Genomic DNA, 26,806 nt, shown 5'->3' on the forward strand with positions numbered 1-26,806 from the left:
CTAGGAAACAGGGGGAACAGATTAACTGCTGCAGAGAGGTAAGCTGGAACTTTCTGGTGATGATGAAAATGGACTATATCATGATTGTGGTGGTAGCTATATGACTATATATTTGTCAAAGTCTGTCACATTTTTCACTTAAAATAATAAATTTTACTGTATGCTAATTATACTTCATTAAAGCTGACCAAAAACAAACAAATAAATTTAAAAAAAACAATAATTTGGAGACCTCTTGCCTCCTCTTGTCTACTTAATGCCCAAAGGTTCTGGGACCTCCTCTTTTTCTTTAAAATATTTTTTCTTTTTTTTCACATCAACTCTATTTGTTCATTGCTAAAGCTTAACCCATCACTCTGCAGGTATCTCCCAAATCCACATCTCTGGACAGAACTTCTACAGAGTATCAGTCTTGTTTCCAAATGCCTGGTGGACATCACCATGTCAATGCTTCCCACCCCCAATTCACCATGTTCAAAATTAACTTCACCATCTCGTCCAGCTTCCCTACCTTCTAATGTTCTCCTACCCTCCCTTCTGCAACCTTACAAAACTAGCTCCTTCTGATACATCACTCACTTACCCTGACTCAAAACAATAGAGCAGTCTTTGACTCAGGCCTTTCCTTTACACTCCAGCCTCTTCTAACATACCAGTGGCTTCAGCCTTCATAACGTGCCCTGGGAAACTGCAGTGGGCTCCCAAGGAGTCTCCCCACTCCACTGCCTTCTACCCACTTCTGCTAGATTAATCTTCCTAAAGCTCAGTTCTATCCAATTATATCATTACCCACCTATAAAGAAGTCAATGGCTCACCATTTCCCATGAAATTGAAAATAAGACAATGTTGTAGGTTTAAGTCCACTCAGAGGGAGCCAAGTTTGCCTTCTGATTTCATCTTCCGCAACTCCCCTAAATACCAACTAATTTTAACAAACCAAACACTCCCACCTCTGCGCCTTTGTTCACGCTATTCTCTATAGCTGACGGTCCTCACCTATCTAATTACCTGTCAAAATTCATATTTCTCCTTCAAAGGCCTGTCTCAAAGATCACTTTCTCCATGAAGCCTTTCATGTTTTAATCACTCCATACTCACCAATAAAGATTTGATCACTTCCTCCTCTAAACTCTGATAACACTTTTGCTGCACATATTATAGCGTTTGTCATACTCTGCCTGATTTGCTATTATTCACGTAATAATACCACTTCATCACCACTGCCCCATCTACTCTACAACCAGACAAGCTTTTCAAGGCGAGCACTTTGTACTGCTCCTTCTTTTGTCCCTTTAAGCCGCTGGCATCCTATCTTCTTGTTGCAGGAATTCAGGAACTCTCTGCAGTAGGTAATTCTGGTCTAAGAAGTCTACAGAGAAATTAAAAAATTATATTGCACATGGGGACTATAAGGATTACTCAGACAATAGACGGCATTCTGCCTTTTTTGTTACAAGTTGGAACTTTGCCTGAAAAGAGGTTTTTCTTAAAAGACCCCCTCAAAATCCACTAAACCAATCTTCCTACAAGAGCATTGCCAGTATGACATTCCTCTGCTTATAAATTTACAATAATTTAACATGGGTCCTGGGCTAGGCATTCTCTACATGATCCTAGTCTCCCAAACAAACTTAACCACCTATCTTTCTATCTCTGCTTTCTGCCCTTTGAGGCTGACCTCTAGGACTACATTGTTCAACTTGCCCTAGCTTCTAGCTGGGTTGGGCCAATGAGAGGCACTATCAGGAAATCACAGGATAAGAAGAAAAGGAAATTGGGGTCCTTGTTTCCCTGGCTCCCTCCCCACCTTGGAATTCTTTCCTCTACGGCCAAAGGTCCTTGGTTTCCACTGCTCCAATTTTCTTCAGGCTTCAGTGTTCCTCTTCTTGCCCCTCTGGCTGAAAAGTACCAATGGCTTCCTGATATTGCTAGGCCTTGGGAATTTCACAACTCCTTGTTGCTTTCCTTAAGCATACCCAAATCTCATAACTAGTCCATTTATTTCCTGCCAGGGCCCTCAGTAATACAGCTCCCTAGGCTTATAGTTCCTCAGTCTGTTTCCCAAGACGCATAATCAACTGCTCCCTCTAACCCATCAAATCTTAACCACCACATGCTCCTCAGCAGCCCCCTGCTCTAGTCAGGCAGGCATCCCTTCCAATCCTTACCATCACTCAGCTGGGATGTGTTCACTCCTACCTCTGCACCCTTACTCACGCTGCTGCCCCCTAGAAGGCCCACCTCTTGCCTGCTCTCTACCTAACAAATCCTATACTTCCTTCACATACAAATTCAGATCCTACATTACTTACTCCTCCCCTCCAATTAAACTTGTTCTAATAACCTTAACCTACAATTATCTTTCCTATCTTGGAATTTCCATTTCTCTTACATAAAAGAACTTTGAAAACTGTAAAAATAAGTGTGAAGTATTGTACTGTACGATCTTTAATCGTTTACCATATATCTCCTAAAGGGAAGTAATTTGAACTATTGTAAGTTCCTTCTTTTTATGCCATCAAGAGTATACACTAACACTAGAAATACAGTATTCTTGCTGATGAAAAATAATAAATAGCAATATATCACTATAGTGTTCTAGTACAAAAAGTTTATGATAACTAGCTATACACAAGTGTACTATGTTTTTAATTATTCTGTGTTCAATGTAATGATTCTAAATAATGGCTGCTATCAACCTTGGGGCTTTTAGTACATCAAAGCACTTTTTAATAAAAGGACCCTTGAGAACAAAAGAACAAAGCAAATTATCAATTTGTCAAGTTCAACAACCTGTTATGCAAATAGATGCAATTATTCCAGAAATGCAAATAGCAATGTCAGCACATGTAGGATACCTTAATTTGTAGCTGACCAGTGGCCATGAACCAGACAACAGACTTCAACAAAAGTAGATTTTCTAGAGGCATGAAGAGGTCAGTGGTCCTCATCATATATTGTTTATAGGGAAAATCTCCTCCCCCTTCTTTAGAACCATCTATTTGCTAGCCTCTAAAGCCTAAGTCATGGCAACTATAACATTTTTGGTAAATTTATCCTCACTGAACTCCCAGTGATATATCTAATTCATACTTCAAGAACTCATTCTTACGAGGCTCTCTAAAATAAAAAATAGAGAAATAGCAAAAATGTAGGAAGTGGGTTCTATAGCTAGCTCCTCACACAATCTCCAAATAGCAGTATGTGATTATGATTCTGAGGAGAGAAAAATAAAACTTAAGAGACTATCTGAAAGACCTAATGGCATTAAAAGAAACAGGGAGCAGGCAGGGAGAGACACAACAGCGCCAAATAACAACTGGCTTCAAAGTAACCTTTCTACCTCTTCATCCAACAAAACAAAACAAAAAAGCAAACGAACAAACCCAAAGGAATGTACCCCTACCATATTCACTAATGAACTAAGGTCAGTCTTATTTGCACATTTGAAAAAAATTTTCTGTAACTGTATGTTAATTTTAACAAAGGTATTCTAATTTATTACTACTAGAAACTTGAAAAGAATGTGTAAAATATATCCACAGTAGGAAAGTATTATATACAAAGCACAGTGCACCTAAAGGACTCAGAACCCAGAAGAGAATAAGGATGTGTAAGCAACTTTAATGCAACAGGATAACACTGCATAACAAAGTTACCCAGCAGGAGCTATGGATAATACTCCAAGGAATTAAGAGAAGAACAGAATGGCCAAGACACAAGAAATACCCCAAAAGTTGAGCTGAGAGATGAGGGCCTAAAATAAAAGAGCAATAATGTATTGGGTCTGTGAGGAAATGAATTTTAAGGATATTTAGAAAGTATACTCAATGAGTGTAGGCTCAATCAACATTTTCACATTGTAATTTTAATGAAGAATAAGATATTGCTTAAACCAAGAAATATTCTACTCATTACAGCCTTGTTTAGAATACCAAAAAGGAAAAAAAGGTAAAATACAAAAAAGTGGAAACAATCTAAAGTCCAATAAGAAACTGGTTAAATAAATCATAAACATAACACTGGGATTCAAGGCAATCATTAAAATGATTAAGAAAAATCTTCAACAATCTGGAATATATTGAATGATAACCATGATATATTAAGTTAATAACACGTTAAGATGTAGATCAAGCAATTCTACTCCTAGGTATACATCCAAAGGAATTGAAAGCAGGAGCTCAAACAGATATTTGTACACCAGTGTTCACAGCATTATTCACAATAGCCCAAAGGCAGAAACAACCTGTGTCTGCCAACAGATAAAAAGGGAAACAAAATGTGGTATATACATAAAATCAAGTATTACCCAGCCATAAAAAGGAATGAAATTTTGATATATGCTCCAACATGGAAGGACCTTGAAATTATTATGTTTAGTGAAATAAGCCAGACATGGAAGGACGAATAGTGTATGAGTCCCCTTATATGAGATACCAAAGATAAGCAATCATAGAGAAAGGAGAATAGAGGTTACCAGGGGCCGGGAGGACAGAGGAAGAAGGAATTATTATTTAATGGGTACAGAATTTTTGTTTGGGATGATGAAAAAGTCTGGTATGTAAATAGTTGGTTACACAACATTGTGAATGCATTTAATGCCACTGAATTATGCACTTTACAAATAATTTAAAACTTAAATATGCTATCTATATTTTACCACAATAAAAAAATAAGATGTAAAGAAGTCTGCAGTATGCTATCATTTGTATAAAAAGAAAAAAGAGAGAATATATGTTACTGCATGATTGGAGAGGTTTAGAATCTCGGAAAGGATACACAAGAAACTGTTTAACAGTTAACTCCAGGAAAAACTAGGAAAATGGAGATAGGGTAATGAAAGGGAGATAAACATTTTGCTGTAACCCCTTTTGTACATGCGGTGTATTGCTTAAGAATTTTTTTATTTTAAAAAAAAGGAAAAGAATTATCCAGGCAAGGATAATCTTCCCAAGGATGCTAAAACCATTGGGAAAAGGTTGTGGGAGAAAGGATTTTCATGCAATCTCAAAATACCACACTCCCTAGATTACTTATTAGTTACAAAGGGGGGAAATGTACATTTACAGTTAAGTCATCTGGTAGTAGCCACCATTTTAAATTAGTGATCAAACTGAGCATCATCTATAAATGGAAAAAAAATGGAATTAGGTGCCTCCTGATGTGATGCAAAAAGTACGTATCACCTATGTAGTGTTCATGTAGTTCATGTTTATCTTGAATAATCTTAAAGACAAAATCAGCAAATTCAAATTGTAGTACATTATGTAACACAAATGACCTAGATTCTTCAATAAAGTTAATGTCATTTTTAAAGGGGGGGGGGGGTAGGCTGAGGATTGTTCTAGATTAAAAGAGACTAAAGTGACATAAAAACCAAAAGCAGTATGTAAATGTGATTGGATTCTGGATCAGAAAAAAAACAACAAACAAAAAAGTCGTAAAAGATACGCAGGAGCAAATGGAAACATTTAAATATAGACGCTGCATATGAGATAATGAATTCATGTTATTTTCCTTAAGCATGACAATGGCTTTGTGGGTATGTTGGAGAATATCCTCATTTTTAGGAGATACACACCTGAAGTACTTTTTTGGAGGAGGTAGGGGAGTGTCTTCATGACTACAATTTACTCTCACTTAAAGCAAAATGTGTGTGTGTGTGTTTAGAGAAAAGAAAAAAGCTACTGCAGCAAAATGTTACAATCTGTGAAACTAAGTGAAAAGTATATGAGTGTTTACTGTACTATTCTTCAACTTTTCTACAGATTTGAGAAATTTTTCAAGGTAAAAGCTTAGGTAAGAAGGCAGAACAGCTAAATCATGCACAGCTGAGCCCCAGTGATGATAACAAGGAAAAAAAATTATTTTTTGTTATAAAAGTATACATAGAGTTAAATGATAAATATGGTTTTTCTATTACTAACCATGCCCTTCCTGATGGAGCACATGTAATAAACTCATTTATTCCTAGGAGTGTCTGTATTAAGCAAATCTTACTTTTAATGTCCTTGCAACATAATTTTCCTTTAAATAATAACAGTGATACCATCTCTATAAACTCAGAGTTAGATTTACAAATCTTACTCAGAAAGGACTAGGAGGGTGGGAACATTGCTCCCATAAACATAGACTCTAAGTTGCCTACCCTTCTTAGAAGGAAGATAAAAGCCCGACAGCAAGATAAGTTTACTTAAGCTTGTGTTCTGCACAAACTACACAGAAGAAAGCTAAAGGGCAGGCAATTAGCTGGGATCAACAAATCTTCAACTCAAATCTTCCTATATTAGAGAACATCTAGGTTTATCTCTATTGCAACATGAGTAGAGGTAAATCATACCAGGGAAAATCTAAATGGCAAAATTCATTTGGAAATGAACTTAACTATCATTGACTATACCTACTGTGCACTGAGAATTCACTTGTAAACAAAACAACGAAGTCACACCATAAAGACCCAACTAAGGAGGAAATGGAAAGTTTTTCTCGTTCCCTCACCTTGAATCCTACCTTCCCTCCTAAAAATCTCTCAGGTTGACAGAAAGTAGCAGAATTTGAAAATAATTCCATCTCTGTGCAACTAATCAAGCTGTACTGTACATTTACTATATGTACACTTCTATGTGATATGGTGCAGAAAACTTTAGCTTTTAAGATGCAGAATATCTAAATTCAAGAACCAGCTTTGCTGTGGAAAACATAGAACCTACCTAGCTTTCAGGATTGTTTAGAGGAACAAACAAGAATCTATCTGAAAATGCTTTAATGCAGCATACTCATGTGAACTATGACTATTACTACAAGCATGTGAACAAACTATGTAACCTCAGATCTCATACATAAAATGAGGGGGTCTTAATAAAATGAGCTCCAATTCCCTTCTAAGTCTGAAATTCTAGTATTAACAATGTCCTCTTAACTCAGCCTTCTATTTGCATCTAATCTATGTCTTTGGGAGGTATACCTTTTTTATGGATAACAATTCCCAGGTGTCCATGTTTTCTATCTTCACTGGGACACAGCCAGCTCTCCACGTTCTTCTCTTAGGCCCTGATTGCCTGAAAATTAAAGAAAATGTGTATGGTCCTTCCAAACAGACTTTAAATCCCCTCTTAATCTAATTTATATTTCATGATCTCCATCTGCCCTATCGGGCAGTGTAGAGGAGTGGCTATGCACATGGACTCTGGAGCCAGGTGTCTAGGTCCAGATCCTGACACTGCTGCACCACCAAATACGCAAGGCAACCTTGACCAATTTACTTAATCTCTGTCTCAATTTCCTCATCTGTAAAATTGGGGTAACAACAGTGTACCTACTGGAAAAGTTTGTTGTAAAGATTAAACAAATTACAAATTATATATAAAGGACTGAAAACAGCGCCTGGCGTGTAGTAAATGTTATATATAACTAAAGTCTTTTTCTAACATTGCTTCTCTAAAAGTATAAATGTTTTCAGGCTAAGCTAAAACAAACAGGCAACATTTGCCTCTTACTTTTTTTCTCATTTAAAAAATGTCTTGCCTATCAAAAATTTCTCCATATCACTTTAGTAAAGTCACACACACTCATCATTATTAGACATTTTTCTTTAGCCATTGTTCAAACCCTTTAATCCAACATTTCCCAAAATCTGTTTCCTTTAGAAAATTTGTTCCACTAGTTCCTCAAGATGTTATGAGGGGGAAAAAACGTTCAGTGGTCAAAAAATTTAGAAAATGCTGAGTTAATGTTTAACAGGTTCCTCTACTGTAGGTCTTCTACATGTTAATATGTACTATATTTCATTCTAAGAGAGGAAAAAGTGCACACTGGTCACCAAGTTTATTTGACCCCCCAAACCCTTTTGTCATGGAACCACATTGGGAAATACTGCTGCTCTAGTTCTTTGACAACTATTAATATAAAATATGCTATGTTACATAAACTCAATATTTCTTAAATCTGATTCACACACAAGGCCTGTTCACAAATTCATGCTGAGAAACCCAACTAAAAAAACTAGTAACTGCTGCCCTGCACAAATTACTGCTGAAATTTCTGAATATGAACACTGACATCTAAAAAGAACAAACACCAATGACCAATGACACATGCTAGGTCACAAGCTGTTATCTCATGATGGGCTGTTCAGCTATTTATTGGCTAAACATCCTTTAAACAAAGTTTAGTTATTTGATAGTCCCAAGTTTTCTCTGAATTTTCAATAATAAAGACTTGCACTCTTCCCTTTTTAAAAGCATTCCACCACAGAACCTCGTCAAATCATCCCAGAACCAGCTCTGATATAAAAACAAGGCCTTAAATATACAATTTACAATGTTGAAGAACCATCCTAAAGAACATCACCTAACACATGAACAATAAAATTTTACTATTTTGTAACCCCTGATGAATTAATAAGTCTAAGCAATGATCATCAATAGCTGCCAACAGCACAAAGAAAGGTAGCAAGACCTTACATATCTCTTTACAGAAATACAAATTACTCTTATGAGGTATTCCTACCAAAAGAAAAAAAAAATATGACAAACCTAAACAATTACAGAGATGAAATCAGCAAAATGAGACTATGGGAAACTTCTCAAAAATCTGGTTTCTTTTAACAAAAACTTTTTAAAAAGAAAAGAAAAAAGAGAGATGGAAGGAGAATCTAAAGATTAAAAGTGATTTAATATACATGCCAAACAATTGTAAAGTATGTACCTTATCTGGATCCCACTTCAAGCAAAGTGTATGTGTGTGTGTGTGACAGACAATCAGAAAAATACGAAACTTGATTATGTGATATTAAAAACTTGTTATAAAATTTTTTGGTAAGATAATGGTATTATGCTTATTTCATAAAAAGAGAGAGTGACTCTATCTTACTGAACTATTTGAAATTTACAAATTAAGTATGTCTGGAATATGGTTCAAAAAAGTCCAAGGGTAGGGATGGGTAGTGGTGGATAGAAATATAGAGAAAATAAGACTGTCAATAATAATTCTGGAGGCTCAATGATGGGTACACGGGAGCTCTTTACACTATTCCCTTTAATTTTATATTAATGTATGTTTAAAATACTTTGTAACAAAAATACTTAAAAAAAACACTGACTGGAAATTGAATTACCTGCTGAGGACTGCAAATAGTCTCTACGTAGTCTCATAAAAGATTAATGCACAGTCAGGCACAGGTGAATTTAAGTTTATTATGATCAAATTATGTTTATAAAGGACTAAAAGAAACCATTTGACAAAAATTTCACTAACAAGCAACATGCTAAACTCTCCTATACAATTAACAAGCCTGTTAACAATATCAAGCCAATTTATGGCTTTCCATGAAAAAAATAGTTTAAGTATGATTTATTTTTTAATTTTTAATTTTTATTTAAGTTACAGATAATATTGCAGCGTCATCACTGTATTTCTACTCCCATGGTACTTCTGGAATTTATCATCAGCAGACATATTGCATAAGTGCTACAGCTCACTGAGCTCCAAACAGGACTAGTTTTATCTTGTGTACAAAAACCCTTTCCTGCTTTCCTACTCTGAAATACAGAGCCAAACCAACAGATGGCAGACTGAGAGGGCGGGGGTGGTAATACAGAGGCAGTTACAAGAGAGCACCATGGAAAAAGAAAACAACACTAAGAACTGAAAGATACAACTTAAAAATACAAAACATTCAGCAATTCTTCAGATTTTTTTGCAAAACAATGTCATCTTGTCAATGATCAATTACTTTAAACTGAAGTGATTCTGTTAACTTGCATCTGACTTTACTGCCTTATACAGCATATCTTCAAGAGTTTTGAAAAGTTCCTCTTAATATCTCATACCATCTTGGGGAGTGATGGAAATATTAGCTACCTTGATTGTGGTGGTGGTTTCATTGGTGTATACATCTACCTAAATTCACCAAATTGATGAAGAACTACAAAACATTGATTAAGAAAATTAAAGATGACTTAAAGAAATGGAAAGATATTCCATGCTCTTGGACTGGAAGAATCAATATTGTTAAAATGGCCATACTGCCCAAGGCAATCTACAGATTTAATGAGATCCCTATCAAATTACCCATGATATATTTCACAGAACTAGAACGAATAATCCTAAAATTTATATGGAATCACAAAAGACCCAGAATTGCCAAAGCAATACTGAAGAAAAAGAATGAAGCTGGAAGAATAACCCTTCTAGACTTCAGACAATACCACAGAGCTACAGTAATCAAAACAGCATGGTACTGGCACAAAAACAGACATATGGATCAATGGAACAGAATACAGAGCCCATATATAGACCCACAGCCCTACAGTCAACTAATCTTAGACAAAGAAGGCAAGAATATACAGTGGAGAAAAGAAAGTCTCTTCAGCAAGTGAAAAGGAAGAAATACAAATGATCAATAGGCACATGAAAAAAATGCTCAAAATCACTTATTATCAGTGATTATGAAATGCAAATCAAAACTACAATTAAGAATCACCTCACACCAGCCAGAATGGCCATCATTCAAAAGTCCACAAATGACAAATGCTGGAGAGGCTGCGGAGAAAAGGGAACCCTCCTACACTGCTGGTGGTAATGTAGTTTGGTGCAGCTATTATGGAAAACAGTATGGAGATTCCTCAAAAAACTAAACATAGACTTACCGTATGATCCAGCAGTCCCAGTCCTGGACATATATCCAGAGGGAACTCTAATTCAAAAACACACATGCACCCCAATGTTCATAGCAACACTATATACAATAGCCAAGACATGGAAGCAACCTAAATGTCCATTGACAGATGACTGGATAAAGAAGTTGTGATATATTTATACAATGGAATACAACTCAGCGATAAGAAAGAATAAAATAATGCCATTTGCAGCAACATGGATGGACCTAGAGATCATCATTCTAAGTGAAATAAGCCAGAAAGAGAAAGAAAAATACCATGATATCACTCATACATGGAATCTTAAAAAAAAAAAAAAGAAAAAAGAAAAAACATGATACTAATGAACTCATCTACAGAACAGAAACAGACTTGCAGACATAGTAAACAATCTTATGGTTACAGAGAGGAAGTGGGTGGAAAGGAATAAATTTGCGAGCTTGAGATTTGCAAATGTTAACCACTATATATAAAAATAGATAAAAAACAAATTTCTTCTGTACAGCACAGGGAACTATATTCAAAATCTTGTAATAACCTTCAATGAAAAAGAATATGAAAATGAATACACACACACACATATATATACACACCCATATATATGCATGATTGGGACATTATGCTGTACACCAGAAATTGACATGTTATAATTGACTATACTTGAATTTTTTAAAATTTCATCAAATTGTACATATGAAATATGTGTAGTTTACTGTACAGGAATCATACCACAATAAAGGTGCTAAAAATATATATATCTCAGATCAATTTAAATTAACCAAAGCAATCAAAGTATCTTCAAAATGAACAGAGGAAACAGGGGACATACTAAACTTTTATCAGCATTACACTACTGCTACATTGCATGAGCCTTTCAGAAGCTACCAAACTTTCTTTCTTCTGACTTCAAAAAAGCAAAGTGGCCTACCCCTATGCTAACCTAAAACACAATCAAAACATGATCAATATTGCTACAGCCTAACTGGTAGAAGGCTTTAATGAAAAAGACTGGTTTTAAAAAGATTACAACAGTGTTGCTATCAGAATTACAGTTTTAATCTAAATTATATTTCTTAAAATTTTTCAGTATCACAAACACTAAGAACACGCCAATTATAATAGGCCATCTTTGCCCATTCATCATGCCAAGTGTCTTCTGCTTCCAAATTAAGCAACTTTCCAGTCACTAATTTAAGAGATCAAGTCCATAATACCATACAGTGCAGAAGCCCACCACTCACACTGTGGCAGTTTTGCAGAGGAACAGCAACTTTGTTTACGAGTAATCTTTCATAATAGAGGGTCTAGCAACTAGAGGTTATTCAGGGATATGTCCTTAAGCAGTTCTCTCTCCTCTGTGGAAACTTATCAAATGGAAGCTATCTACCCTGCCTCTCTCACAGAGGTGTTATGAAGATCAACTGAGAAAATGTTTACCAAACTCCTTTGAAAACTGAAAAGCTATATCCAAATGTAAGTCATTATTATTTCACTACTTGTTTGCACTCTAGACTGTTTGCAGGATAAACCTGCTCTCTAATAGCTTTGTGTTTCAAAGTCTACAAAGAAAAACTTATTTCAGGGCATAAGGATGCACTAATATGCACCTTTATATAGCATAGTTCAATCCTTACTCTAATTGTTGCTCTCTTCTAACATCTATTACCCTTCTTTGACAGAACAGAATCAGAAGCATTCTTTAAGAAGTCAAAGCAACACGTGACACCTAAAATTCTGTTTCACTGTCAGCAGGAGTTGCTGAACACCTATGTAGAATGGTCCTGCCCAAACGACGTTATTTGGATGAGATTTTAGATCAGCCAAAACCATCACAACAAGGTGAGCCGTTTCCATGCTCTGCCCACTACAATTTCTACCAACACCTGCCTTTGTTTCTGAACTCTAATCCAGGCTCCACCACTTTCTAGCTAGGTGATCTTGGGCAAGTTACTTAACCTTTCCGTGCTTCAGTTTCCTATCTTCAAAATAAACAGGTTAAATTAAACATGGTTTAAATAATAAGTAGTTCAGCTAGATTTTAAAAGTTCTTATAACAGTGCCTGGTGCACAATAAATGCTCAGTAAGTGCTACCCAGTATCATTCCTTTATACGTGCATCTGTCCATACAACCTCCACTAAATTACATAAATCTCTTCATCATTCTCTTTTCAAAAGAATGAGTAATTTTGAAAAATCAGAAACTATGACCATATTACTGACAAAATTTCATTATACATCACTGGATGCTTAGCTGTATAAGAAAATTCAATTATATCTTATATAAAAGATACTGGCCTCCACATGCTTTTAAACATAACACATGGATAATATAATAGTCCTAGTTTTAGATTAGGTTATCCTAGATTTCTAATGCTATCAGTTAGCAAAGCTGCTTATTTAAATTGTATCATGTAAAAATTCCCATTACCAAACAGTTTTACTGTATAGTGACTAACAGGAAAGGTCTTTAAAAGGGCGAAATTTAAAAGGAGTTCTATAAATGCGACTGTGTTAAGAAAAAAAAAAACAAAAAACCTTGGACAATGATGTACCCCTCCCAAAAATCAAGATCAAGAGAGACTTTACTTTTTTTTAGATTCTTTACAATTTATGGGGGGGGGGGGGATTAAGTTTGTTTGTTGGTTTATAGAGGTACCAGGGATTAAACCCAGGACTTTGTGCATGCTAAGTACACACTCTACCACTGAGCTATACCCTCCCCAACAAGAGACTTTAAACCAAGAGTTTAGAGTGAGGAAAAATACCCTGTCAGAGCAAAAGCAAATATTACTATTACATTAACATCACTAACATTATAATTAGAGGACAAAGAATGTTAAACACTGCAACAAACACAAGAGCTAAACTTCAAGCTAATTTTTTACATATTACTTAGCATATCCTTGGCACAATTATATGCTCTTAATCATGTTATAAATTCTAAAACTTAACATTTCACATGTGAGTATCCAATGCAAAAAATTCACAGCATTGTTAACTGACTTAATAGTTCTCCTTTGGCTTAAAATCTTAAAAAGGCAGAATCACATAATTTAATTCAGAAATAATTTTATTCCACAGACAACTTTCTAGAGTTGCATCCCTGCCTTACTATGTGCCAGACTCTTCTAGGCACTGAAATGAACAGGACATATACAGCTCCTGCTCTCATGGAGTTTACATTCTAGTGAGGAAGACAAGTAATAAGCAAGTAGAGAAGTCATTAAATTTCAAAAAGCATATTATAAAAAATAAAGCAAGAGAGACAAGGAGAGTAGGGGCAAGGTGATCTCTACTTTCTATAGTGTGATCATTGACAATCTCTCTAAAGGAGTAGACTCTGAGAACCCCTTTGTAAGCAGACACCTGAATGATGTGAAGGAGCAAGCAGTGCAAAAACCTGAGGGAAGAGCAGAGCAAGAACAGTTATCAAGCCCTGGGAATGCACCTGGGATTATCAAAGAATATAGGAAAGTTCAGTGTAGCAGAGTGGAGTGAACAGAGGAGGTAGGCAGGGACGCACCACATGGCGGAGGACCTTTCAGGCCATGGCTAGGAATCTGGCTATTATTTTCATTGTAAAAGGAAGTCACTGAACGTATTAAACAGAGGAGTAGCCTATCTGATTGACAGTTAGAAAGATCATTCTAACTATGAAATGAAGAAAAGACTGTAGGAGGTCAAGTGAGAAAGCAGGGAAAACAATTAAGAGACTACTGTAATTATCTAACCAGGAAACGATGCTGGTTTAGACCAGAAAAATAAGGTAGAGATAACGATATCTGATCAGATTAGAAATATATTCAAAAGACAGAGCCAAGAAGATTTGCTGATAGGCTGGTTTTAGGGTACAAAGAAAAGAGAAGAATCACAGTTGACACCTAGGCTTTTGGTCTGAATGACTAGTCAAATGGTCCTGCCATTTTTGCTAAGAGCACATTCAGAGGAAATGGTGAGGATAAGACTCACAACTTCTATGTTGTGCAAATGTACCTTGAGATGCCTTTTACAGAGCCAAGTGAGATGTGGAATAAACAGATGAACTATGACACTACCTCAGGGAAGGGGTCTGAGATGAAGATATAAATACGGAAGTCAATCAACATATAGATAGTTTTTAAAGCCACCGAAATGGATACACATAGATAGGAAAAACTTCTTTGTTTAATCCTCACCTGAGTCCTGTGAGGTAATAACTATTATTATTTCCATTTTATACATCAGGAAACATGCTAAGAGATTAAAACTTATCCAACATCATTCTGCTAATAAGTGGTAGTAAGTTAGAAAACAAACAAAACAGAGCTAATTAACTATAATGACCATGACCTTTCTCAGCTGGGTTTCATCCATCTGAATCATAGAACCTGAAGTGAACATTGGAGTGAATCTTTTCTCAGTTCTCCCAAGGACAGCACATAACCACTGCCATTCTAGATGCACTGGAGAGAAGTTAATTCTTCACTTACAATTAATGCTCAAATATCCTAGAACATTAGGGTTTAGTCCTCTCATAAAATCCCAGTTGAGGAAAAACCTACACCATATGACTATTATCCTATTATTATTATTCCATTACAACTACTACTACTATTAGTAGTAGGAATCATTTAAAATAAGAGGAAAAAAGATTGGTGAACAACCAAGTTACCATCCTGTGACTTTTCATGGCCTTCTCTTTGTAACTAGTAAAATCAAGTGTTATTTGAGGTTGTTATAGCACCAAAGGTGACAAGACTACACTAGACCTTTATTGGTTCCACTTACAATCAGCACTCAGCATGTTTTCCTGAGAACATCAGTTCATCAGAAAACCACTAGAATGTAAGCTCCTCCAGGACAAGAATCTTTTTTTTTTTTCCTCATTAATGTGTTCCAGGCACCTGGAACGATGTCCTTTTGGGGAAAAGAACCTAAATTTCCAGTCTCGCAGAACTTGTCACCTTGTAAAGTGTGGGTGCTTTTCATGTTGTCTTAATTTCTTAGCACCACTAAAATCTGATGGGATTCTTCTAATCTAGAACTTTAAACTCGTCTTCCTTAAGACTGGCCTTGTTTCTTATGGAAATATAACAGGTTCCAGATACAGCCATTACTGGTCAAATAACTACCATACTATGGTGTCAATATACTGCATGTATTGTTCAAAATAACTAGCACACAACATGAACCAAAAACTGCTATCTCATACATACTCTAGAGGGAAAAAATATTCTCCTTACAATTTCAGTTATCCTTTGTTAAACTCCACAAGTATTTCAGAGCACAGATACAACGAATCAATGCAGCAACTTCATTAAATGCAGAAAGTTTCAAATGAGCGATCCTGGCTAGACCAGAAATGGCATTCTAGTTTATTTCACCTGCACATAATAACCTCTATGTATCAGTGCAATATTACTGGACAATATATTTCACTTTCAAGCTATAATAACCTGCCAATGGTAGGCATTAAGGCCTTTCCACAATCGGTTCAGGTCATTGAAATGACTGTAGGATATTTTTAAAAATCAGTCTTCTCTGGCCAAAAAATAAAAATAAAAAGCACAACAACTCATTCTTTTGGTGAGGCTGTGATGAAAACAGGTGATCTCACACATTACTAGTGGGAATGCAAAGTAGTACAACACTTCTGGAGGAAAATGTGGCAGTACCTAATAAAACTACGTATGCACGTAACCTTTGACTCAGCAATCCCACTTATAGGAATCTAACCTGAAGATACACCTCTTACAGTACAAAAATGAATATACATAGGTCATTTACTGCAACATTGTTTATAACTGCTAAATACAGAAAACCACCTAAATGCCCATACATAGAAGAATAGTTAAATAAATTAGGATACATATATATAGTAGAATACTATACAGCTGTTAAAATGGAAAATATCAGAAGATGATATCTTCAAAAGAATGCACTGATTTGGAATGATTTCCAAGAGATACTATTACATAAAAAAAAATAAAGTGCAAAAGAGTATCTATAACATGCCACTCTTCATATAAGAAAGAAGGGAAGGAGAAAACAGTTTGGCAGTTCCTAAAAAAGTTATCATATGACCCAGTAATTCCACTCCTAGGTATATACCCAAGGGAACTGAAAACATATGCCCACATAAAAATTTGTATATTAATGTACATAGCAGTATTGTTCATAATAGCCAAAAAATGGAAAACCAAATGTCTATTCATTGATGCATGGATAAACAAAATACAGTATATTCGTACAATGGAATATCATTCAGCCATAAAAAGGAATGAAGTATTAATACATCCTACAGCACAGATGAACCTTGAAAACATTATGTTAAGTGAAAGAAGCCAGGCACAAAAGTCCACATATTTTATGATTCCATTTATATGAAATGGCCAGAATAGACAAATTCATAGAAACAGAAAATAGATCAGTGGTTACTAGTGACTGGGGAAGTGGGACTAGGAAGCGACTGCTAATGGATACAAGATTTCTTTTCCGGATAATGAAAATGTTCAAAAATTAGGTAGTGGTGATGGCTGCACAACCTTACAAATAAACTAAAAAATGATTTAGGGGGAGGGTATAGCTCAGCAGTAGAGTGAGTGCTTAGGATGCACAAGGTCCTGGGCTCAATCCCCAGTACTTCCACTAAAAAATAAAATAAAATAAAATAATTAATTTAAAAATACATAAAGAAACCTAATTACCTCCCCCACCAAAAAAAGAACAATGATTTATATACTTCAAAAGGATGAGCTTTGTGGTATGTGAATTCTATCTCAATAAACAAAAGTTGTATAGGACAAAAAAAGGAATATTAAAAAAAAAAAAAGCAAGCACACATAATCTATTCATTTGTGCAAAAAAGATAATGGAAGGATAAACCAGAAACTAAAGAAGCTGGTTACCTGGGCATGGAAAACAAGTGGGGAAGGGGAGGAGGAAGGGCAATGGGAATGGGGCAGGAGGAATAAGGAGTATTTGTCTCTGAGTGTATCTTCTAATGGAATGTTTAATAATAGTAATGTTTCATATACCAAAATAAAATCAGCCAGAATTGGGGAAACCCAAAACAGTATAAAGAGTAAGAAAAGGCAAGGAAAGGTATAGCTCGGTGATAGAATACATGCTTGGCATGCTGGAGGTCCTGGGTTCAATCCCCAGTACCTCCATTAAACAACAAATGAACCTAATTACCTACACACACACCCCCCAAAAAAAAGAGTAAGAAAACAACCTAACTAAATTACAGATGAATAATACAACCACACTAAAGGAGGTGAGGAAGAAAAACTAACTTTGAAAAGCAGTATGTTGACTAGATACTATAAGGCTAAAGAAAATAAGAAAAAAACTGTATACAAATACTACACTCTAATTGGTAAATATGTTTTTCGTAAGACTTAGCAACTGGGGACTACTTGATGTACATTCTAAAATAAGATAGTATACTATGGATAATGAATGAGAGCCAAGTTTCTCACTGTCAGGAAAAAATAAGTTACAAATAAGAAAAGGTTGAAATGAAGCTTGTGGTGCTGGACTGGAATAGAAGACATCAATATGCATTTAAATACGGTTTTTAATATAGACAGACAAATATAGAGATGTGTATATGGGTATGTGAGTGTGTTCGCTTGCATGCTCTGTCCTGTGAGGGCCAGGAGCAATGACACCCCAGTGAGCACATCTAGCATCCAGATCTTGACTTAAATTCTATTCTCCAATAAAAGGAACCAAATCTTCTTAAAGAACTGGTTGATTCCAGGACAGGTACAAGGGAAAATACAAGTTGCGCATGGAATATAGCCTGCGATGCCAGAATACAAAGAAGTACTCCAAAAAGGGTGGAGGCCAAACTGAAAGGGCTGCTAATGGCAAAAACTGGAAGAATCTGAGCAACAAAATAATGATAGTATTTGATTATAATCTGTAGAATAAAATAAATACCTATCAAATCAGACTTATAAATAATTTAGAAATAAATGACGAAGGGACATCTCTTTCTTACAGAAGAGTTCCAATAATAAATGTAAAAGGAATGAGGGAAATACAAAATCACCAGTAGGCAAACACCATAGTAATAACTGTTGCAGACAAGATCCACCAACGGTTGCTAAAATCAGTGGGAGAAAGTTTGAGAAGAAACAGTGTATCTGCATTGTCTCAAAGTATCTCTCAATTACAAAAAGAAGAATAGTAACTTTACAGTGGAGAATACAGCAGAGTTCACCTTAATAATGCAATCAAGGTTGAAATATCACTAGCAATGAGACATATCAACACCATGTACATCACTTTGTAGTTTCGTTGCAAATATATGTAACTTAGATCTAATCATGAGAAAAACATGAGACAAACACAAAATGGGAAAAATTACACAAAATAACTAGTACTCATCAAAAGTGTCAGGGTCATCAACGACAAGGAAAAACTGAGGTACTGTCACAGACTGGAGGAGGTGAGACTAGGAAGATAAGACAACTAAATGCAATGTGGGATCCTGGATTAGATTCTAGAACAGAAAAAAAATACACTGGAGAAGAACTAGTGATATTCAAATAAAGTCTGTAGTTTAGTTAATAATATTTTACCAATGAGAATTTCCTGGTTCTGATCATTGTACTATAGTTGTGTAAGTCGTCAGCATAGAGGATGCTATGTGAAGGGTATATAGGAACTCTCTGCACTATCTTAGCAACACTGCCGTAAGTCTAACATTATTTCAAAATAAGGTTAAAAATAAATAAAATCCATCAATCGATCATTTTATGCAACTGTCATATTTCCTTGCTCAGGGATCTCATTTGGAGTTTGATATTCCCATCAATTTAAAAAGCCCAGTAAGTGAGAGCAGAACAAACTAAAATCATAAAAGCCAGATCTGGCATCTAAAAAGTAAATTGTCTATGTTTTTTATACTTTATACATCTTTCAGTTGAAAAAAAATTTGCTGGCTGTTGTGACTTTACTGGCTTTGCAAATTTTAGAGGACCAATTTTTTTATATTTTCAATACCGTGAAAATCTGTGGCATGTGTCCGTAACAACACATTTCATCTGTTAAGCTGAAGTTTTATGTCCATAAAAAATTATCAATAAATTGTAGTAAGTTTGTTGTTATTACACAGTTGTCCAACCATAAAATTTAAGGTTTTTTCCTAAGTCACTTTGCTTTTATTGTAATACAAACTTCTCTCCACACTCCAAACCACAAAGTCATCATTATTAGTATTTTAAGTTCTAAAGATCTGAATTTTAAAAAATCAGCTGTTCAATGTATCCAGTCCTGTGGAGTAATTTAGTCTTTAGGGGGTGGGAATGCTTGGGACATTAGAAATGTATTATATTTATCATCTGTATTCTCTGCTAACCAACCCTGCCTAACCAACAAGTCTTCCAAAATTCCTTTAATCAAATAGGATTTTCAGATGTTTATATTAATAAACAGATTCAGAGACACATTTACATTTGCTTTCTCCTCCATGCACCACCAGGATGCCTGCACTGGGAGTGGAATACATGACCAGCAAATGAATGGGTAAGTGTCACATGCAAACAGCATGACTAGAAATTTAAGAAGCAAAGTGATAAGAACCTTAGGGAAAGCAAAATTCATAAAAGTTTAGAATTACAAGAGGCCTTAATAGGCCATTTGATCCATTCCAATGACAACCTCAGATAGATGACAATCTATCCTATTTTTAAAAGCCTCCACATTTCCAGCCTCCCTAGGTGTCTCATTCTGCCATCTAATCCTGTCATGTGATTTGGGAGAAATATTACAAGACTATTCTTTGCCCTACCTAATGCTTTCTTTTCTCAAATAGTATAACAATACATTTCAACTCACTTCCAAGATTTATGAATGTGTATAGATGCTTACTACACATGCATATATATATATATATATATGCACGCATACAGGCACCTAGGACACTCAATTTTACTTGTATAAACACACAGTATAGAAATGTACATAATCAGGGGGGTGGGTATAGTTCAAGTGGTAGAGTGCATGCTTAGCTGGGTTCAATCTCCAGTACCTCCATTAAAAAAATAATTAAATAGACAGACCTAATTACCTCCCCACTCCCCCACCCTCAAGCCAAAAAAAGAAAAGAAACCTACATAATCAAAGGCACATCCTATCTCAATCAGAAAGCACTATGAATGTTCATGTATGACTGAAGCATTGTGCCGTACGCCAGAAATTGAAACATTGTAAACTGACTATATACTTCAATAAAAATATACATATACAAAATATTTTTAAATAAAGAAAGCACTATAAAATAATGTCACATGATTTTGGTCTAAAAATAACTAACAGAAATCAATGTTACAAAACCTTGAGATAAACAGGTTTCTTCCCACAATGAATAATTATAGTTTATTTGCTTTCCACAAACACTACTTCTTTTCAGTACCCACCAGAGGCAGAATTGTAAAAATACATATGTACTATATCCAAGAAGATTGTAATTTTTAATGTTATATTTTTTAAAACCATTTAGCTAACAATCCTTTTGGAAGAGGTCCCAATGAAAGAAACAGTGATGACAGTCTACAGCCAGTGATAATGAACAAGTAACCAATTTTAATCAAGCAGGCCAAAGAAGTGACTCAAATAAAACAAATCATTTTGCAAGTCTCAATCAAGGATGAGCCAAATACTATTTAAAAATATTAAATGTCTGTTAGGAATTACACCAAAATGTTAACCATGAAATGCTACCTCTGGAAATGGAATTACAAGGATAGATTTGTTCAAATTTGGTATTCCTATTATTCTGAGTAGCCATATTTTCCACAGTATTAAAGACATTATTTTTAAACTGAGGCAAATTCTGACCCTGTGTTTCATAGCTCTCGAGGATGCACATCATGTCTTTTACATAACCTCCTGGGAGAGATGGTACCAGCTCCGGTCCTCCTCGTGTCTCCAAGGAACCTGCCACCCATCACAAAAAAAGGTTTCACCATGTTCCTCGGGACAGCTCCTGTCATCATCCTCCTCATCTCATCCCAGAGACTAAACAATGCAGCTCGTCTCCCCTCCTGGTAGCAGAAGCTTTAAAAATTTTATAAAGCCTGAAGATTTGGAGAAAGGTTTACCAGATGATGAGCTGCCCCCACCCAAAAGCAGAGGAAAGAGGAAAGACAAGCCGTCCCAACCTCCATCCCTCAAAAGGCGGCTGGGGACGGGGGCACCGGGGTCGCGACTCTCCTCAGATCCTGAACCAGTTGGACCGCCACCCTACCCCCCAGTCCGAGCCCCGGCCGGGGGCGGGGCTCTCGTTAGCGGATAAAGGGGTGGGGGAGAAGGTCAGAGACGCGACCCCCTAGGGTCGAGGGACAGGTACAGCAAGCCGCTGGAGGGGCGGGTCCATTCGCCCTCTCGGGCGAGCGGCACCGCTTCTACCGCGGCTCCTCCGTACGCGCCCAGGCGGCGAGAGGCCTCTGGGGCCAGAGAGCCGCACGGCGCCGGGAGGATTTCCTCAGGCCTCGCCTGCCGCCCACCCGGGACCCCGGTGGCCCCGCTCTGAGGCAGCCCCCGAACGGCCACGGCCGGCCTTGCCCGGCCGGCGGGGCGCACGCACAGTCGGCCAGGAGGGCATAAGAGGAGGCGTTACCATACGCGGCTCCAGAGCTGGCGGGGGTGGGGCGCGGCTCCAGCGACCCGAACCCGGCTCGGCAGCGGCTGCGGTGGCCGCGTCCTTTATTTTTGCTGCAGCAGCGGCGACTTGTCAAAGGAAAAGACGTAAGAGGCGGCGGCAGCCGCGGCAGGCGAGTCTCGCGGGATTTGGGTGGAACTCTCGCGCAGTCTGAAGTCCTCGCCCCGCCCCCCAGGCACTGCGCGGGAGGCCAGTGGGGCTGGGGGAGGAGCACCGGGTCGAGGTTGCCGGAGGACAGGAAAAGGGACGGGGATTTTTGAAGGGGGTGGGGAGCCTGGTTTCTGGAGACACCCCGCCACTGCACAGCGCTCGCCTTCCAGCCCTCGCCGAGTCCGAACAGCCCCATCCGTCCGCGGGGATCGGACTCCGTCTATGAGGCACAATTGAGGGCGTTTCACAAAGGGCTGTGAGGAGTCGGGGGCTGGCCAGCGCGCCCCGTTTCCCTCGTGGTGGGCCTGGAAGACCCCACCGCCCGGCGTCTTGGTGCCGCGGGACGAAGCGACGCACGGAGAAGCTGGCTGCAGGGGCCGGGCGGCCACACCTCTTTATCTCGGACGCGCGCCACGCGCTCTGCGCTCTTTATCGCCCACAACACCCGGCCCTGGACTTCTGGCAGGTCAAGTTCAGTCACGTGAAACCGTGTCACTAGACTGACTTCTGTCTTATTCACGTATTTGCCCTGCAGGACTGCCAAAACCCTGCATATGCTGGGGCCTGCAACTCCTCTTCAGCTGAGGAACACGGAGGTAAGTCGTCCTTTGGATGACTTACATCCTTGGTCTTGACCTCGACCTCTACAATGAAGTCCCGTGAGTGGAGAAACCCTAACTGGCTTAGTCATCATGGTATTCCCAGCACCTAACACCGGTCCAGGTGCTCTTTAAATTGTTGAAGGACTACACCTGTCCCCGTCTTGCTTCTGTGCCTGTTCTTACTCCTAAAATCCGCAATTCTAGCCATCTTCCTGGTGTCCTTCGTTGAAAATATTATAAGGAGTACCGATGATGTGTAATTGACTGAGGTCATGGAGCCCTCCAGAAGTTCACAATCTAATTGAGGACATATGAGGAATACACAACATACAAGCCATGTATGTATCACTAATGTAAAGAATTATGGTATAGGTAGATGAAGGAGTGCTTGCCCCGTGGATGTATGTGGAGTTAAACTGGATATATGAGAGGCAGTTTAGCCCAGGAGTTATGTAACTCATTGTCAAATAATTTGTTTCACTGTCAGACATAGGTGAGAATTCTGGAATCACGCTTACCAAGTGTATGACTTTGGACAAGGTGCTTGACCTCTCTGAACCTCAGGTCCTTATCTGTCAACTTAAAAAGTCAGGTCTTATTATCACAGGGTTCCTGTGAGGAGTGAAATAATATGTAAAGCTCCTAGCACATATTAATTACTCATTAAATGCTAGGCCTCAATATGTGTGTAACTTTCAAGTTTCTCCGTGTAAAATGTGTGTCTATGTCTGGTAAACTAGATGTGAGGGACTGGGTATAAATGGAGTGATGTCATTGTTGCTAGAGCTTTATGATCTGGGTATTGTGTGTGACACTGAAACAAGGTTAACAAGCATCCTCGTCATTCTCATTTTAACTTACTGATGATGTAGGCATCTTGGCCACTCAGAGCACCCCATGACATTCCATTTTTCTTGGATTTGTAAAAATATACTACTTTTGCCTGTTCTCTTTCAAGAAAAGAACTTTGCTTATTTTAAAGGCCAACTGAGAGGTTCCCTCCTTTGCCCTCTCCTTAGCTTCCACCCTCAGGGCAGTATGGAAGTAAGAATTGAATACAATTGAGTCCAATTGCATACAATTATCAAATATAGTTAATGTCACCAAGCAAGCCCTAAATACTTTCCACCCTCACCTTGACCATTCCATCCCTTCCCTGAATACTTAATACTTAATCTTTAATACCTAAATCAACGTCTGCTGGAGTCACCATCATTCACCAAACTCTACCAGTTCATTTTATACAGATTTCCCTGGAGAAAAATGTTGGAGATGGGAGAGGGGAGTGGGGAGAAAGGGCAATCTCAAGGTCAAGAGCTCAGCATTGTAAACCCTTGCCCTGCTAGTCCTCTGAGCTATGCACTCTGGCCACACCAGTCAGCTACATCTTTCCTCACACACACACATCATCCCCACCTCAGGCTAAATATTCCACAATCCTACATCTCAGCCAGGAGGTCCCGGACAGAGGAAGTGGAGAATCAATAGAAAAAAAATGTTTTTTCATATTTCATCTGCATATAGGAAATATATGGCTCCTAAATAAAAAGTAGGGCTAAGTCAGAGGTGAAAGGAACCTAAGAGGAGTGAAGTGTAGAGGCTGAACAGGGAGAAAGTTACAAGGATTCCGGGAGTAAGTTTGTTTTGCCTTTGGCACTTGGCTCAGGAAACAAACAACTTCAGTATCCAGAAAACGGTTCCAGAGCAGGAATTCACAGTCAGGTGTCCTGGCTTCTCCTGAAATTGCAACCTATTTGCCCTCAGGTTACACAGTCTTTCTGAACCTCTTCTCACAGCTGTAAATAGAGCTAATACTGGGTATCTTGCCTGCATCAGAGTATCATGGGAGTCAAATAACAGAAAAGTACTTGTGAACCTGAAACTCTATAAATGTGAGACATTATTTTGGTCTATTTATTCACTCATTTAACAGATCTTTGTTGAATGCCTATCATAATCCAGGTACTTGTGCAAGACACTAAATATACTAAGTTGAGCAAGCTTTAATACCTGCCTTCAAGGAGCTTATGGGCTAATGGGAAGAGATAGGGAAGAAAATAGGTAATTATAATACTATGTGAGGAGATTGCAAGTGACAAGGGTATGGGGAGAAGGATCAAGGGAGTGAGAGGAAGGACAGAGCTAAACACTTCTTGGAGAAGGAGGTTTAGAAGGAGAGCATGCATACATAATGAGGATCCAGCCCATTTCATAAAGAGTGATTCGTAAATCAACTCAAAAATAACTTCAACAAATTGCTCTGTTGTGGGTTGTGAATTCTGCTTTGTTCTAATAAAACTCACATCTCCTAAGCCATTAGAGAAGAGTCTTTGAAGTGGAGTCATTGTATATATCCATTAGCTTTGAAGAAAGATGGAATTAATGGAGGGAAAAATCAGTGGTATCTTAATTAGAAACATTTTGTTCTTACAGCTTGTGTTTAAACACCAGAAAAAGAGAATAAATTCTACCTCACAAACTTGGTCCCCAAGAGTTCCCTTCAGCCAGTCTTTCTGATCCAGGTAATACTGCATATCAGAGGCCAAGAAGCTTTTCCAAAATGTAAAACCATACGTTATTTTTATTTTTGTGTTTATTTATACTCTACTTAACAAAAAGACTTCAAGATAGATATTAGCACTTTGTTCTTAATCATGTTTCCCCACAAAGAAGCTCCAAGAAAGTGTATATATCATTCAGTCAGTTCTCACATTCTTGGTACCTACTGTGTGTAAGACGTCATGCTAGGACTATCGACTGTACAGAGTAGGTCCATGCCCTCTCAGGTCCTGAAAACTGAAGACGGAGGTAAATATCCATGAAAACATAGCTAAATAATCAACAGTGTGGATTCCATCCTTCTGTATTTTTTATTAGTTGAGTTAGCAAAATTGTAAAGTTAGGCCCCTACTTCTGAAATTTTTTACTGAACTGCTCCACCAGAGAAGCAGGATACAAAGGAATGACAAGATGTTCATTGTAACTTGTTATTTATAGATGTGTGATAGGTATTTTAGTAGGTCCTCTGGAATACATCATCCTTTAAAGAGAGTGTAACCATTGCAATTTTCTCTGGATACAAGTAAAATTTGAAACTGACCAAAGACCAATTTAAATTATTCTGGAAGACAAAGTCTTGCACAAAAAAAAAGTAGCCATCAATAAAAAAACAGTATGATATGAGCTAAAAGACTAGTGCAGAAAATAAATATTCTCAGAATTCTGAAAAGAGATTTCTTAGACAGAGAATTTCATCCAGGTGATAGAATTTGAGAGGGAAGCTGACAGCTAAATGAAAAAGTTACATATTCTGTTTAACAATGTATTCTCAAAACACTAACCTCCAAGACACAGAAATTGCCTAGAATTTTTGTTAAATGTACCTACATATGAGAACACACTGATTACTTCTTTCCTCTTTAACGAATAATTGATCTGCCAAAGAGTTTGAAGGGAAGCAGGGATACTAAAAATAGGACCACAAGATTGGCAGGTAGTTCTTTTGCAGGTAGAGCCTCTTCTTGCTGAATGCAAACCTTATCGAGTTCCGACTTGAAATCCATATTCTAAGTGAAATATCACATGTACCAGGGCAACTCACTATCTCGAAAGTATTAACTTCCCTCACTAGTTCCTTAAGGCTGCAATGCAATAACAATTTTTAGGTAAATTAACTTATAGTTTGTGAGTAATGTTTCATCAAAACACAACTGCCTGAGGCAGACAGAGATGAACATT

The 26,806-nt window shown here is 37.5% G+C and overlaps 1 protein-coding gene across 9 annotated transcripts in view; it reads right to left on the reverse strand.

Annotated features, from left to right (window-relative positions):
• HERC1 (HECT and RLD domain containing E3 ubiquitin protein ligase family member 1) overlaps positions 1 to 22,407 on the reverse strand; it is a 174,649-nt gene extending 152,242 nt beyond the window's left edge. For 8 of the 9 annotated variants that reach the window (XM_064485453.1, XM_064485449.1, XM_031452820.2 and 5 more), the window contains exon 1: positions 22,275 to 22,407. The gene's annotated coding sequence lies outside the window, so the exon portion shown is untranslated. The remainder of the gene's footprint in view (positions 1 to 22,274) is intronic. The other variant, XM_064485448.1, reaches the window with a different exon arrangement.
• Between the last annotated feature and the right edge of the window lie 4,399 nt (positions 22,408 to 26,806).

This window comes from Camelus dromedarius, chromosome 5 (assembly GCF_036321535.1).
Source record: "Camelus dromedarius isolate mCamDro1 chromosome 5, mCamDro1.pat, whole genome shotgun sequence".
NCBI classification, from domain to species: Eukaryota; Metazoa; Chordata; class Mammalia; order Artiodactyla; family Camelidae; genus Camelus; species Camelus dromedarius.